Source organism: Mustela lutreola, chromosome 7 (assembly GCF_030435805.1).
Source record: "Mustela lutreola isolate mMusLut2 chromosome 7, mMusLut2.pri, whole genome shotgun sequence".
Lineage (NCBI taxonomy): Eukaryota > Metazoa > Chordata > Mammalia > Carnivora > Mustelidae > Mustela > Mustela lutreola.
The window spans coordinates 145,894,754-145,911,039 of NC_081296.1; positions in this window are offsets into that span (position 1 = coordinate 145,894,754).

Genomic DNA, 16,286 nt, shown 5'->3' on the forward strand with positions numbered 1-16,286 from the left:
GGAGGGGCAGAGGGAGAGGAAGAGGGAATCCCAAGGAGACTTTCCACAGAGCGTGGAGCTCGATGCAGCGCTCGATCTCATGACCCTGAGATCATGACATGACCCAGAATCAAGAGTCGGACGCTTAACTGACTGAGCCCCCCAGGCACTCCGCTCCTTCCTGTTCTTAACCGTGACAGGGCGGGGGGTGGGGTGGCTGTGAGCACCGGGTCCCAGTGCCGTGGGGAGGCAGAGTGGAGCTCGCAGAGTGGCTGTCTGGCTTCACAGCCCACACTGGTAATTCTTCCTCCCTACCGAACGCTGCAGGCCCCCTAGTCAATGGGCCATGGCCAAAAGTTTGCAACATCTTTTGTCTATTACTATGTATTTTGTTTAATCAAATGTAATGAGGTTTGTGGAAGCAGTAAACTGAAGTTATTTTCAAGTAGGAACTGTATTTAGTACCGTTAATTGAATCAGTCTAGTTAGTTAGAATAGAACAGTGGCTGTTTGCCCTGTAATAAGGAAATTGAGTTTCTCATAAAACAGCTAATTCATGTCATTTTACACCGTAGAACACACCGCAGGCTGAGCATCCCAAGTCCTCCTATGGCCTGTCTAGGCCTCGCCTGGACGGCAGAGTGACTCGGGTGTGGTCATAGTCTGGATGTGTCCCGACTGGCATTCGGGGACAGCAAAGGAACCTAGCCACCGAGAGGGGCTGGGTATAGATGATCACACTGACTCCTCTCTGATGTTCGAGGTGGGTTACAGGGGTGGGGGGCCCAAGTCTCAGAGCAGTTAAAAAAACAAGGCAGAATGACACTGTCGGTGGAGAAGCACATGGAATGCTCTCTAAATGCTACTTCTGCCTCTCTAGGATCCGTTTCGTTTTCTAGTAACTGCACCCCCATGTAACCTGAGGGCTCCGTATAGAACAAAACTGGGTGCAAAAGCCTGGCTCCTTCTCCCACTGAGAAGTGGGACCTAGTTCCTCTATCCTTGAACCTGGCTGGCATTAGGGAGTTTCTCTGTGGATGGAAGCCGGGGGAAGTGGTGTTCTGGGACAGGCGAGGCTGGATCCTAGGGAATCTTGCTGTTTCCGCCCTGCCCTCTTGGTATTTCTGCTCTCTGCACCCAGGTGCTACACCATAAAGAAGCCAAAGAGGATCCAGGAGCGTCCCTTTGTAGAGGAACGGGCCCTCTTCCGGGAACTTCGGCAGCTACGCACCTGCCAACCACATCGGGAGCCCCTCTTCAAGTCCAGTCCTAGGTGAACCACCCCTGATGAAACCTCACGGAGCAGAAATCAGCAGACCCTTCTCAGCCAGGCCCAAACTTGAGATCTGTGAGCAAAATGAATCGTTGTTTTTTTTTTTTTTAAGCCCCTAAGTGTGTAATTGTTTTTTTTTTTTTTTTAAAGATTTTATTTATTTGACAGACAGAGATCACAAGTAGGCAGAGAGAGAGAGAGGGGGAAGCAGGCTCCCTGCTGAGCAGAGAGCCCGATGTGGGACTCGATCCCAGGACTCTGGGATCATGACCTGAGCCGAAGGCAGAGGCTTTAACCCACTGAGCCACCCAGGCGCCCCTGTAATTGTTTGTTATGTACCAGTTGATGACCAAAACAGAGGCCCGCCCACTCCTCCCTAGATCTCCATTTGCAGGGTTGGGTAGAATGGACTCCTTGTGTCCCCAGAGATGCTCTAAGGCTTGCATCAGTGGTGCAATGCCCGGACGAAGGCCACCATTTAGGAAGCTGGCCATGGCAAATCCTATACTTTGGGACTACGAAATCGATGGCTGTAGGTTGTTCCTGGAGTAAAAATTCCTGGTTCCTTACACCATTCCTCACCTCAGAGGGTTAAAATGCCTTTTGCAAATGTTTCTAACTCTCCTGCAAGAGAATATCCCTTTGAAATTCACCCCAGGGCTACTCCTTTCTCTAAAATTGAGCCATGGAAAGAGATGGGTGGGGCCACTGGGAAGTCCAGGGATGAGCGTGTAGGGACACACGGCCAGCTGGCCTCACCAAGGTGGGCAGGCTTCCTGACAGCCCGGGCTCCTCAGGACCCTGAGCGGAAGGTAAGAGGGCTCCATCTCTCCTCGCCAGCTTCTGACACATGCGAATCCCAAACACTGGGGCTGGAAACCGGAGGTGGAGACTCGACTTCTGGCAGCCCAGCATGCTGGAATTCATTGGTATTTAAAAACACTTCCTTGCCCTTTTTCATTATACAGTCTAACATTTAGAGACTCCAAAATCACTACTTATTAGTACAATATAACTCTGAGAGCTTGGAAGTGGTGTTGGAAAAAACACTGCATTAAGAAGGAACAGTCTGAAGGGATGCATATGGGAAGTTGGGAATTCTTCAGAAACCCCTCGAACCCACTGGCCTAGCAGGTTCGCCGAAGAATAGCAGGTTGCCGGTGAGAAATGCCGCCTGACGTTTCCTGAACTTTATAGCTTGGCTCTCACAAGGTTGACTTGCACTCTGGATTATCTGTTGTCTCGGATCTTTCTCTAATTGGTCACTTTGTGTGATTGCTGTCCCCCAGCTCTGTCATTGTGGGACAGGTCCCATCCTGGTCTGCAGCTCTGCATTCTGCCTAGTCTTGGTCTAGGGATGCAGTAGGCACTAGAAAAGTACCGAATGAACCGCTTTGGAAAACTGAGGGGCTTTGTTTAACTTTCTTTTCCTTCCTAGTTGATCCCAAAGGAAACTTCTAGGGAAACCCACAGAGCAAAAGAGAGAATGAATTGTTCAAATACATTTTTTTTTATTATGTGTGTAGGACCACATCCGTTAATATCTTATACAACAGAAGTCAGGGAAGAAAGGGCACTCGCCACGCCCCAACCGTGAGAAGGCTGATGCTGGCTCTTTGGTTGTTTCCTTGTTCCCCTTCTGCCCTGTGTCTGTGGTGAGATGCTGTTGTAGGTGTTTGTGTCTCGGTGTCTGTGGGTTACGCTTAACGTCACGGTCTTGTGGTTTAGATTTGCGAAGTGATGTCTGTGACCTAGACAGTGTGACTTCACAGTGTGGCCTTAGAAGCATGCGTGGTCTGAGCGCCAGCTTTTGGTGCTGGAGCCACGGGGCCCGGAGGCCGTCACCACCTTCTCCGAGCTCTAATCTGGGCATCTGCAAGACAGAGCGGTGAACCTTCCTTGCCTTCCTGAGCTCTGTGCAGACGCATGGCTCCAGGGTGAGGCCTGACAGATGGTGCCTTTGTGAAGGCCATTGTGTTGCTTTCAGAGAACTTTAAAGTAACCACTGAGGGTCACAAGATAAACGGGAACACCAGGAAGTAGGAAGGAAAAGATTCCAAAGAGAGCGGCGCATCAGTGGGCCCCCACTTTCCTTCTCACTCGGGCTCTGTTTTTCCTTCTCTTTCATCTTTCCTTGTATTAAAAGCTTCTGTACCAAATGCTTTCCCTCTTAACCTTTGAGAGGAACCGATGTAGAGATCTGTTTAGCCGGAAGAAACGTAAGTGAGCTCTTATGTTTACAGGTTTGCTCTGTGGTTTTAAAAAACTGTGTTTCCACCACTAAATCGTAGGATTTTCATTGGCACTTCTATGATGAGACCAGAGAAAAATGAATTTTTTAAAAAAGGTTTTATTTATTTGAGAGAAAGAGAGAGCCTGAGTGATAGCGGGGAATGGGGGTGTGGGCCGCGGAGGGTGAGGGAGAAGCAGGCTCCCTGCTGAACAAGGAGCCAGATGTGGGACTCAATCCCAGGACCCTGACGTCATGTCCTGAGCCAAAAGCAGACTCTTAGCTAACTGAGCCAGCCAGGTGCCCCAAAAATGTAATCTTTAAAGACATTTTTACGTGGGATCTGTTGAGGAAGGGCAATGATACCCGATCCTTCTAGGCATCAGTTAGTGGATCAACCAGTGTCAGAGGAAATGGTGCAGTATGGTGGTGGGCTGACAGAAGAGAGTCTTCATTGGATTTCAAGTGCAGTGGCTCCTTCTGAGCCTTAGTAATTTTCATACACACGTCTACATGATGCAGGGGTCAGGCATGCCCTTTCTCTGCTCGTTCGAAAATTCGTGTGTAACTTTTAACTCCCTCCAGTCTTAGCCAGTACAAGCTTACGTTGACCAGAAGCCTTACCAATAACATAAAGTTGATTAACACATATTTTTCTTATGATATGCATTATATAATGTTTCCTTATAATGAAAGAAAACGTTATTAAGAAAATCATAAAGATAAGAAATACTGCAGAGGATCATAGGGGGAGGGAGGGAAAAGTGAATGGGAAGAAATCAGAGATGGAGACAAACCATGAGAGACTCTTGACTCCGGGAAACAAACTGACGATTGTGGAAAGGGAGGTGGGTAGGGGAATGGGGTCACTGGGTGATGAGCACTGAGGAGGGCTTGTGATGTGTTGAGCACTGGGTGTTATAAGCAACTAATGAATCATCGAACACTACTCCAAAAACTAATGATGGACCCTATGTTGGCTAACTAAACTTCAATTAAAAAAAAAAAAAGAAAGAAAAGAAAATCATAAGGGAGAGAAAACTCATTTAGAGTACCGTCATTGTAAAAAATCCACATGTAAGTGGGCTGTGCAGTTCGAACCCCTCTTGCTCAAGAATCAGCTGTACCTGGTTTTGCAAACAGAACCTCTCTGCATTAGAATCGGATGGGAGAGTTATGGAATAAACTAAATATATGAGCCAAAGCAAGGCCAACAGTACAAAACCGAGAAGATCCTGTCAGCAATCACCTGTGTTATGACCTGTGTTATGACTCTGTGTTAAGATCTCTGAGTGTGTTCCTACATCTTATCGTCACAGCCCGGAGGTAGTGTACTCTTGTCTTTATGGTATAGATGAGGAAGCCAAGGGAGATGAAGTAATTTTTCATTGCGTCTCAGCCTGCATAGAGGAGTACCTGGGCTGCCGGTCCCAGAGCCTACCCAGTTACCCCCAATGACAAGCCGTCTCCAAGGTATCCAGAATTCTGGATATCCCTTGTCATTCTCCTATCTCTGATCCACCTGTAAGGAGACTGGGCTGGACTTATTTGCAGATCACGTGGCTGGTGGACAGCAAAGCTAGTCCCTACCCGTGTACCGACTGCTCTTCAAAGCCCATGCCCCTCTCACAGATAGCCCCAGGCTAACCACCCACTAAAGCTTTGTCTCCCCTCCTCTTAGAATGTTGGTGATGGTGGTAGATGTCTCATCCTGAAAAGTTAGGGACGTAAAGCTGTCGGCCATTTAGAAATTGTGTTACTGCTTAAACTCTGAGATATCTTTTCTTCTTAGAAGAGCCAGTTGGATAAAGATGGTTATCCCATAAACTCTGTTCCATCTTAAGGCATTAAAAAGATCAGTAGAGGTCATAAAGGCTATCTGTGTTATGGTTTCTCCATGACACACTTGTCAGATTTCAGATGGGAAGGTTCCATGGGTGTTTCTTTTCTCTGCTTCTCCACCTGTGTCACCTCCTGGGACACCCTTGGCCCCATCTATCTGGTATTAGAGAAGTTCAGCCGTGGAGCCCTTGGTGTCCTCAGGGCAGCAACAAGCCTTAGGAAATGGAATGATGTGGGCTCTGGTGCTGATTCTGCCCACTGTCCACTAGCTGGCTGACCTTGGATGTGCAGCCTTGATCTCCTGTGCCTTATTATTATTATCTTTCTTATTATTTTTATTTGTTTCTCCATTTCTCCAGAAATGGGGATACTAGTGCCTCAGTCAGAGGTTCATACCCGGGATTGGAGAAATGCTGTGTGCATTGTCTGACACAGGGCCAGCACCAGCACGGGGTAACCAAACCAGCATGCAGCACCACGCGGGGGAGGCCTCGGCTAGTGAGCCCAGGAAGCGTGTCTGGCTGGCTGTCCCTTCCGTCCATCCTTCTTTGGGTCAGTTATTCCCTCTCACCTGTGACAGCACCTGACCAGGGATTAGAATTCAGTAAACACTAGCTTCTACTATTTTATTACTAATATCACTGTCATTGTCTTTATTCAGGGGACATTTTGAGTCTGCCATAAAGCAAAGGAACCAAATGGCGATGTGAGAGGGGGTTGTAGAATTCTTTTTCTTTATGAAGTGTCATTAAAGATGCTATCGACAGTATTGGCAGCTTCATTAAGAAGTCTGTTGATAATGGTAATAAGGCTGGCACATTTGGGATTCAGGATGGCACTTCTCAAGACAGAGGCGGAACTCAGGCTGGCATTGCCGAGCCGGGATATGGCTCAGGGTCTGGAGGGCTGGGTGCCCGAGACGGCGCGGTCTGGGTAGATGGGAGCCTGGGTCCCCGGTGCCTGTTTGGCTCCTTTCTTTCTGGCTGGCGACTCTGTGAGCAGCACTCCACCACTCTGGGGACTCAGTTTCTCAAGCTGGAGTCGAGAGAGCCCACTCAGCTGTGAATTGGCTCTCAGAGAGCTGAGTCTGGGGGCTTGCTATCTCCTTAGGACCTGGAGCTAACACAGAAAAAGCAGGGAATGCGGTTCTTTGCAGGCGGTGCCCTCTCCTGCCCCTTTCTTCCCATGTCGTCTTTCAAACAATGTTTGTTCACAGCTCCTTTGTGTCAGGCTGGAGATCGGGCAGGCCTAGCACATGGACCGACAGCATCCCTGGTGACGGATCCCTGTGGATCTCTGGCTGGGAACCATAGGCCAATATTTCGCATCTCCCGTTCCGGGTCTGTGTGTGCAAGTATAAAGCTGAAATGGCCTTCTCAGGCAGGAAGTATAATTCGGTCATAACAACATTTGATTTCTAAATGGGGAACAATCACTAATAGCGGTTTTAGAGATTGATCTCTGTTCATCCTCCTGCCACTGTGACATCTGTCAATCAGGCCAAGGCTGCCTCTTGGTCTTTTATCTGATTCCAGCGCCGATGTGTTTAGGGAATAGGCTTGTACTCAAAATGTAAATAGGTGTCTTACTCTCCCTCTTAAAGCTATTACTGTGTCGATGGATGTCTTGCTATAGTTAAGGGTCTGTCAGCATTTACATTAAGGAGCCTTATTTTCGAAGGCTTAAAATGCCATTAAAATCTGCCCGACGTGGTTCTTCAAATGGTCAAATTATCCAAATTTCTTTTCAAAAATCTGTTTGGCTCTTTATTCATTGGTGAAAATATGCACCCTGTGCCACCCCTCGTGGAGTCTCGGTTTCAGAAGCCTTGCAGTGTTCTGTGCCCAAGACATTTCTCCTCCTGGTCTGAAGGTCTTTGGTCATTTTGAGTTTTCTTTGTAAAACTCCCTCATGTTTATAAGGATGTTTAGATAGGAATTGAGCTCATGTTAGGATATTTTCAGGATATTTAGCACTTTTCGGTCTTTGTAAGGAGAAAAAAAAGAATGAAGCGGCACTGAGGTTGACCATGTGTCTGGACCATTGTGTCCACTGAAATATTACCTCATTTAAACCGCACAGGAGACTCTGGAGGGGACTACTCTCTTTCCTTTTACAATTGAGGCGACAGCTTTGGAAGCTAAATGGTAGATTTGTGCTTGAAGACCCACATCCAAGCCATGACCTTTACACTCTATCAGAGATACTTATGCTTATTTTGAAGGTCAACCAAGACACAAATCAAGGTCAAACACTTTTTAAAGTTTATTTATTTATTTGAAAGAGAGAAAGAGGCGTGGAGAGGCGGAGGGAGAGAGAGAGAGAATCTCAAGCAGACTCCCCACCGAGCACGGAGACCAACGGGGAGCTCGATCCCAGGACCCCAAGATCATGACCTGAACCAAAATCAAGAGCCAGCCACTTAACTGAATGAGCCACCCATGTGCCCTCACGGGCAAACATTTTAAGAGACTTCAATAACTTCTGCAGTTTTGCTGGACTACTACTTTCCAAAGGCTGGTCTTACTCTTAGCAAGAACCTCCCTCTCCTTCTCTCTTTGACAAATATTTTTTCAGCACATACTATAATAAGCCCTATTATCGTCACACTTAAATAATTGTATTAATTTCTGCACCAATTTAAGGTTAATCATCTCTGCTTCAGAATTGTCACACACGTCATTCTTTCTGCTTATGAGACCGTGTCTCACCTCTGCCAGTTCTTTAAAGCTAAGAGATCCTTGTCCTGGTTTGCCTGGAATCGGCACAGTGTATACAGCACGTCCTGTTGTCCAGGTTGAATGATCAATGCTTCCATCCTTCATGCTAAAAAATCTAGGTGGTAATATATATGGTCACCCTGGGCATGGTCAAGTCTAGTCTTGGCTACTCAGCAAGGTTTTCACTGAGAATCCACTTCACTCATATTTGGGGAAATTTCTCTAATCTGTTACTTTTCTCAGCCACTCCTTACAATTGGCCAATTAAATAACCTCTAAATGTTCTACTTACATTTCTTGGTTTTGATAGTACCTCTTGCTCGGTATGCCTCATGACCTCCGTGATGGCAATGGAGAGTACTTAGTACATGTTTGTTGAATTGGCTGTTTCTAATGCTTCTTTTCTCAAGGGCCCTGCTTAAGGCCGTTTCTGTAGGAGACTGTCCATAATTCTCTGTTCCCCAACTCACCCAGTTCCACCCTGTCTTTATCTGTCTGGGTGTTTATCCCAAAGTATGGCTTAAAAAATGGCCAGTGTTGTCTCCATGTGCCTGGTGCAAAATGGATCTCAAGCATGAGCTGAATAAGTGAATGGATGTCTTCTTGAAAAAACCTTCACGATGGATTTTCTAACGACCTGGGCTGCGCTGGGAACTTTCAGACTGAAGCAGCATTTAATTTCCTGTAATGCTCGTTTTAAATGACAATAATTTCACTAAGACTTTGAATGTACAACCCTGGCAGGTAGCAAACTCTGCTACTTTTTCATTCATTGGAGTCGGCTCAAGATATGCATGCTAGCGTTTTGTCCTCACTGAAAATTCAGAGGCACATCTGGTCAGTCGTTTTGTCCTTCAGGTCAAGGATGGGGCTTTAGGGACAGTGGTGACATGGAAGGCTCTGTGAAATAATGGGTTTTGGGTGCTAGAAGCACACACTTTGCATTTAGAGGTATGTATTAGTTATCTATTGCTGTGTAACAAATTATCCCCAAATCTGCAGCTTACAGCAAAACAGAGTTGTTACCTGACAGTGCTTATGGGTTGAGAAGCCATATGTGGCTTCATTGGTGGCCTCCCATGTAGGGTCTATCACAAGGCTGAAATCAAGGTGGTGGGTGACATCGCAGTCACTTCAAGGGCCGATGAGAAGGAATCTTCCTCCAAGCTCCCTCCCGTGGCTGCTGGCAAGATTCAGTTCCTCACAGGCTGGCGAATTGAGAGTGTTGGCCAGATATGTAAAAAGCCATTTGGGTCTCTCCATAGGGCTACTCACAAGACAGAAGCCTGCTTCCTTCAGTAGGAAGGGTGAGGAAGACAAAGAAAGCCAGATAGAGAGAAAGAGAGAGGACATGAGCCCAAGATGGAAGCCATGTCTTCATAACCCAGTATCAGAAGAGCCATCCCATTGCTGCTGCTGTATTTTCAGGAGCCCTGAGTTGGTAAGTGCAATCCACACCCGAGGGGTGGGCATTACATAGAGTGTGAACACTGGGAGGTGGCAATCGTGGGGCCATCTTAGGGGCTATCTACCGTGACATGAATGGGCCCACATCCTGGCTCTTTCCTTCAGTCTCTGTTTATCTTTAAAGAAGTTACTTTACTCTTCTGAGGATCGGGTTTCTCATCAATCAGATGATGTCCATTTTTGAAGGTGGTTAATAGGGAGAAATAATTTTTGTGAAACACACATAATAGGTGTTCGATAATGGGTAGCTGGGACTATTATTACTGTAATTAATCTTGGTGGGTGCTGAAGGTTTTGGATTTTCAATTCTGTGTCCTAAGGAACACAAGCTCCCTGTGGACCATGTGCCTTTGACTGAGAATAATATCGCACTTTCAAACTTAGCTGATTTTGAGTTGCTTTCTGGGCATGTGTAAGTTCTTCTATGTCCTCCTGTCCTCTCTGGGAGGTAATTTATGGCAGTGACGCTGTCATTTATGCCATTATTTTTGAGGTGATGGAGTCAGCCCCACCCCGAGAGGATTTGTTTCCTCTGTTAATGTTTCCTGCGATTTCCCCCTTTCCATTCACTGTCTACATGCTCCCTCTGTCCCCTGTTAGAATTCACAGCATTTGCTAACTGCTGCTGGAACAGAGAGTCTTCTCCCTCTAGGGGTAAGAGCTAACAGACAGTGTCCCCAGCATCTGACAAATATAATACATATTTGTGAAAGGACCATTGTCACATCTGATGAAGGCCCACCCTGGTGCCTTTCCTGTGGCCTTTCACTTCTCGGCACACCCTGCCTCATGCTCCATGCCCTGCCAGAGGCCTTTTGACACAGCCAAATCTGACAGGGGAACACCTTCATGAGTCCAGTTGTGGAGGTCACTCATCCAACAAGCACGACTGCAGAGCTGCCACAATGAGTGAAAACAGATGTGGTCTCTGCCCTCATGGGGAGACAGACTGTAATTGAATAGTGGCCCATAGGCAGTGGCCCATCTCATTGAACTCAGTGAAGGAAGAGTGAATGGTGTTTGGAGACTACTAGTAGAGCAGGATCTGACCTGCCCTGGGGATCAGGAAAAACGTCACTCTGTAGGTGAGCAGGAGAGGGAGGGACAGAGGAAAGAAACTTCAAGGCAGAGGGGACAGAGGACAGCATGTTCAAGGTCCTGAAAGGGGTCAGTATTGACATAGTTAGAGTCTGGATTGCTGCTCAGTAAATACATACTCCATTTTTCTCTCATGGAAGATTGTTTACTTTTCATCTCCCTGACCTTGGTCTTGACCACATGACTTGCTTTGCCCAGTGAGATGTTAGAGGACGTGGCAGGAGCAAGAAATGTGCTTGCACAGAGAAATGTGCTTGCACAGAGAAATTTTCTCTCTTATGCCTCTTGTATCACCACGAGAGGAACATGTCCCAGGAAGCCTGCTGGCCCCAGAAGGATAAAAGATACATGGCACACAGGAACCCCAGACCTGTACTTTGCAGTGACCTACAAGACCAGGGCAATGTTAAATGCTTTCGGTGTGTGCCACTGAGCTTGGGAATGGGTGGGTGGGGTGGTTTTGGGGACAGAAGGAGGGCCAGGGAGGCTGGGGATGAAACAGCAATTTGGACAGTGGTGCAGGATTCGGCTGGAGAGGAGCAAGGACCAGAGAGTGCTGGGCTTTGGAGGTCAGAGTAAGGATTGTGGTTTTTTGTCTAAATGTTCTGGAAAGCTAGGGAAGTTTTCATCAGGGGAATGGCATGGTCTGACTGTGGAAAACACTCTAGAGACGGGTCAGATTTTCTTGTTCAGAAATCTTTGCACGGGGTATGAGCCACCCCATACCTGCCTCCCCAATTTCTGTAGCCGTGTTTTTCACAGTGGCTTCAAGAGCTTCTCTTCTAGAAAGCCTCCCAACAGGTGTGTTTTATTCTTCTCTTCCTTGAGTTCCAATGCCACTTTGTTCTTTTTTTCCTTCAGGACATTCAGCCAACAGAACTTGGCCTCAGGTCCATCTGTGACTTAGACTGGGGTGTCCTTGAGGGCAGGGCGTGTGAGGTAGTCTTCTCTGCCTGCCTGTTTATGTTTCTGGGTGCCTACCATCCCCTAGACCGCTGTGCACACGATCTGTCTGGTAAGTAGCGGGTGCTCACTAAATACTTCTTGAACGATTGAATGAACGATCTTACTGCCCTTTGTGGTTACTCATCATATAGCAGACTTCCAACCTGTCTGTCTTCACCTCTCCCACCTGCGAAAAAAGGAGAATTATGGGGCCCCTTCCTGGGTTGTTATGAGGATTGAGCATGTGAGTATGATTAAGCAGTGCCTGTCAATTAGTAAGCATTCAAAAATGTTAGCTAATTGAAGTCCCGTCATGGTTTTGCAAAGGGTGAATAAATGAAGGGGATATATCAAGGGAGACCTTTGTGAAGGGACACCAAGCCACCCACACTGGCAGTGAGAGGACACACCATCCACGGACGGTGTTGGGTGAGCAACCATTAGACGGTCTTGGCCAGTAGACTGTACACCAGGTCCTCTTGTTAGGATTTGACTCATTTAACTGAAGGCCCCTGGCTGATGGACCACTTCTGGGAGCCTGAAACTGAAGGTCTTCTGGCATCTGACATCTCCAGCTCCAAAAGTTTCAGGCAGGGATTTAAGTGTAGCAGAATCCTGTGGTCCCGCAGTTGGTCAAATGGAATACCTGGAGGAAGGGGACCTCTACCTAAGTCCAGACACTCCTTCCCCAACTTCTCAAGGGCAAAATACACTCCATTTTGTATCGCCTTGTTCCTCCGAACATCCAGCACATATGGGACATAGTACACGCTTGCTGTGTACTTGAATGAATAAACAGGTGAGAGCCTGTGATAGTCCCCGGTCAAAATAAAAAAAAAAAAAAAAAAAAAGAAGTTTACGATATTGTTTAGATTTAAAATAATCCTCAATTTTAAAATGCATTAGGTATTAGGCCAGCTGCAGGGGGGGGACACGCGCCTGCTGGGGGTGGACGCTGAGGAGAGGGGATGTGACCCTGCCGCAGACAGCAGGACAGGCGCAGACCCTAACCCTGGTTACCTCCTGCCCTCCCATCAGAGCACGTTCCTCTCCCATCAGGAGCCTATCACCCGTCTCTATCGGGGAATTGCAAAATTTGAAAATATCTTATTCACACCTAGGCATGTCATTTCTCCACTGGCAGTGTAACATGCTTCCTCATTTACATATAATTCGTTTGACTCATGTAAACTGCATTAACAGAAAGAGGAGCTATGCGACAAATTACGAGTGACAGAGGCCGGGCTGGATCACAGTTATTTTTATAAGCCCCGGTAAGCGATGATGTTGTGTTTTTACAGTGCAACAGGTCCCAGCAATATGGAAGAGCCTGCAGCCGCCGGAAGCCCATCGGTGCTGACCGGTGGTGCAGGTGGCAGCTCCGTGTGGGAGAACCCTGGCCAGAGAGGCCCATCAGGCGCCGGGGTTTAGAGTCCCGGGGACCACACCGTCCGCTCCTGGCATTCTCCAGGGCCAGCGCCTGGGATGGAAAGTGTGTGCGTAGACCATGCACCCAGGAGGACGCGGCTGCCTGCCTCCTTCCTGTCCTTTACCTCATTCTAGAAACCGAGCTGGTCTCTTCCCTGTATGACATCCCCGTTTTTTGCTTATAAGGTGGGCAGGGTAATGTGGTCAAGGAGAAGAATGGGATTTAAAAGCAAAACAAAATAAAACAAAACCAGGAAAAATGAGAAGGGGTCCTGAGATGCTTAAACCCATGATACAAGCTAATACTCCCCGAGCACTTACATCCAGATGAACGAAAGCGGGTACTTGATATGCACTCTCTGGTTTAACCCTGAAGCCACCCTCCTGAACCAGCTATCACTCTTCTTGTTAATTAGGATGGTTACCTGTGCTATGTTACAAGCCGGAAGAATGAGAGCTGATGAGTTGGGGTGATTGTAGCTGAACCAGGACTCAATGCACGTCTTTCTGAAGTTAAAGATGACAGTTCTGGCCACTAAGCTCTCCTGTCTCATCATAGGTACCCAGTCTTTAGAGAACCCTTGCTTGGGGCACTTGGGAGGCAGATAGCTGGTGAAGCTTCCAGCTCTTGGTTTTGACTATTTCGACTCAGGTCATGATCTCCTGATGGTGGGACTGGGCCCCGCGGTCAGCTGGGGGTCTGCTTCACATCCTCTCACTCTTTTCCTCTGTCCTCCCGCGTGTACGTTCTCTCTCAAAAATAAATAAATCAGTCTTAAAACAAAAAATAAAAACAAAAAAAAAAAAAAAAGAGAAAAGAAAGAAAGAAAACTCTTGCATGTCTGAGGGGAGATGGGGAATTTCAGGATTGCCTTGGTAAAGGCTGAGCTGGGGTGTGGGTCATGGGAAGGTCCAGGTTCGGGGCCTCTGGCTTTAAGCGCGTCGGCTCCAGGTCCCCTTCACCATAGACAGTCTGTCGCCACACCTGCTAATCACCGCCCTTGGCCCCAGAACAGGTGCTGTGATTGTGGGGGTTTTCTCCCCTCTTATTCTTATTTATTTATTTATTTATTTGCGAATCTGAATTGTGCAAACCTGAAATTGTGATCTATAATGTATTGATAGTCTTAGTTGATGCATAGATTTAGAAATAATGCAAACTCTACTTTACATTTCCTCCTCCAGAGAATTAATCTTGAATTGTGCTGGTTTTGAATTATGGGAGGCCTTCGGGAATAGGCCTACATCCCTTGCAAGAAAATTAATCACCCTGTAAATGACTTAACCCGCCTCTCAGGGCTTCGTGGTGGAGACTAAAAGGAAGAATGCAAATGATTCAAAACGGCCTGTGTGTTACCTGCCCCGCACCCCCCGACTCCCCACCCTCCGCCCTGGCCCTCCTGTCCTGAGTGACAAACCTTCCCAAACAAGCCTCCTTACTCTGGTTCTCCCTGTCTGCTAATTGCAGGTTTCCAAACTCTCTGGGGCTTTTTGTCAGATGCCACTTCAGGGATCCCCAAAGTTTAATTCACCCCACAACACAGGGCAGCAAGCCCTTGGTTCTGCCTCTGCGTTATCGTCCAGTGGGTGCAGAAGGTATGCTAGGAACGTGTTCTCTCCACAGAGGAACCCAGAGAGGTGCCCTAAGGTACTGGGGTCCTTGTGGCTGGGTCTTTGATTTCTGGTTGTTGTTCTGCAAAGGGACAATGGAGTAGGTTTATGAAACTGGGCAGAGTGTAAGATACTGTCTTAGCAATCCCCATGGCCATTTCAGGGTGTCCGTTTACAATTGCCTGTTTAATTTTTTTCTCTACCCCCTGCTTCCACCCCCCAACTCCAGAACCTAGACCGGGGGTCCTTGGCCCACAGAAACACACTTTTCTTCTTAGTCTCTTGTCTCCTTCCTCGTGCACCTGCACTGCTGGGGGAAGGGCCAAGGTGCAACCCTTCTTTTGACTTCCGACTCACTGTGGGAAGTGGTAGGTGATCTTGGCCAACATCTTTCTTTTCAGGCAAGAAGCTGAGATCCAGAGGGCCAAACTCGACTTTGCAACAGGAATTAGCAGCGGAGCTTAAAGTTGAGCAGGAGGAGAGCTGACAACCCGTGTCTCCACTCTCCTCTGCCCTCCCAGGATGGCTGCATTCTTTGACATGAGACATAGATTTTCGACCTCTGGGGCCCAGCGGAAGCATCTGCAGAAACTTTAGAAAAGTCTGTATTTGCTTGCTCGGGCTGCCACTACAAAGCACCACACACATTCTGTTTAAACATCAGAAATGTTTCTCCTTATAGCTCTGGAGGCTGGAAGTTCAAGATCAAGGTATTGGCAGGGTTGTTTTCTCAGGAGGCCCGTTAGGGGTGGTAGATAACAGTCTTCTCTTTTGGTCTTCCCACAGCCTTCCCTCTGAGCCTGTGTCCTAACCTCCTCTTCCTATAAGAACACTGGTCATGTTGGATCAGATCCCACTCTAGAGACCTCCTTTTACCTTAATTATGTCATTGAAGACCCCATTTCCAAAGACAGTCACATTCTGAGATCCCTAGGGATTGGAACTTGAACATACAAACTTTGGGGTGACACAGTTCAGCTCTTAACACTTTTCCCTCTGCCCCACCCTTTAATTCACGTCCTACCCACATGCAAACTAATACATTCACCCTGTCCTCAAAGCGCTCAGAGGCTTAATCCATCCCGGCTTCAACTGGAAGTCCAAAATCTTGGCTAAATACCGTGTAAAGATAGAGTTGGCGTTCAAGTTAGGATTCATCCTGAGGTAAAATTCCTCTCTAGCTGTAAGCCCGTGAAATCAGAGAATTATTTGTTTCCAAAACACAAGAGTGAGACAGGCAATAGAGAGACGTCTCCTTCCAGAATGGTTCCATCAGAAAGAAGAAAGGGGTTACGGGTCTCAAGCAGGTCAAAAGCCTAGCAGAGAAAAATTCCCTTTGATTTTAGGGTGGAGAAAAATCCCCTTTGGCTCCATGTTCTGTGCTGTGGGCCCACCAGTTGTCTCCTGGTTCCCAGTTAGGAGCTTCTGTGATGGTGTCTAGCGGTGTCCCACCATTATCCTAACCCGGGCGCCTGAAACCTCCGTATACCACCAGCACGTCCCAGGTGTATGGCAGCCCCACAGCCCTAAGAGGGAAGTTCGTAAGTCCCAGGAAGGTCACCTTTCCTGGCCCCCCATCCTTGGAAGGAATTCAAGGAGAGAAAAGCGCTTGTCCTCATCTTCTGTGTGTTCCCGTCACCGGCACCATGTCTGTCACACCATACACTCGAGAAATATTTGTTGGGGATGTGTG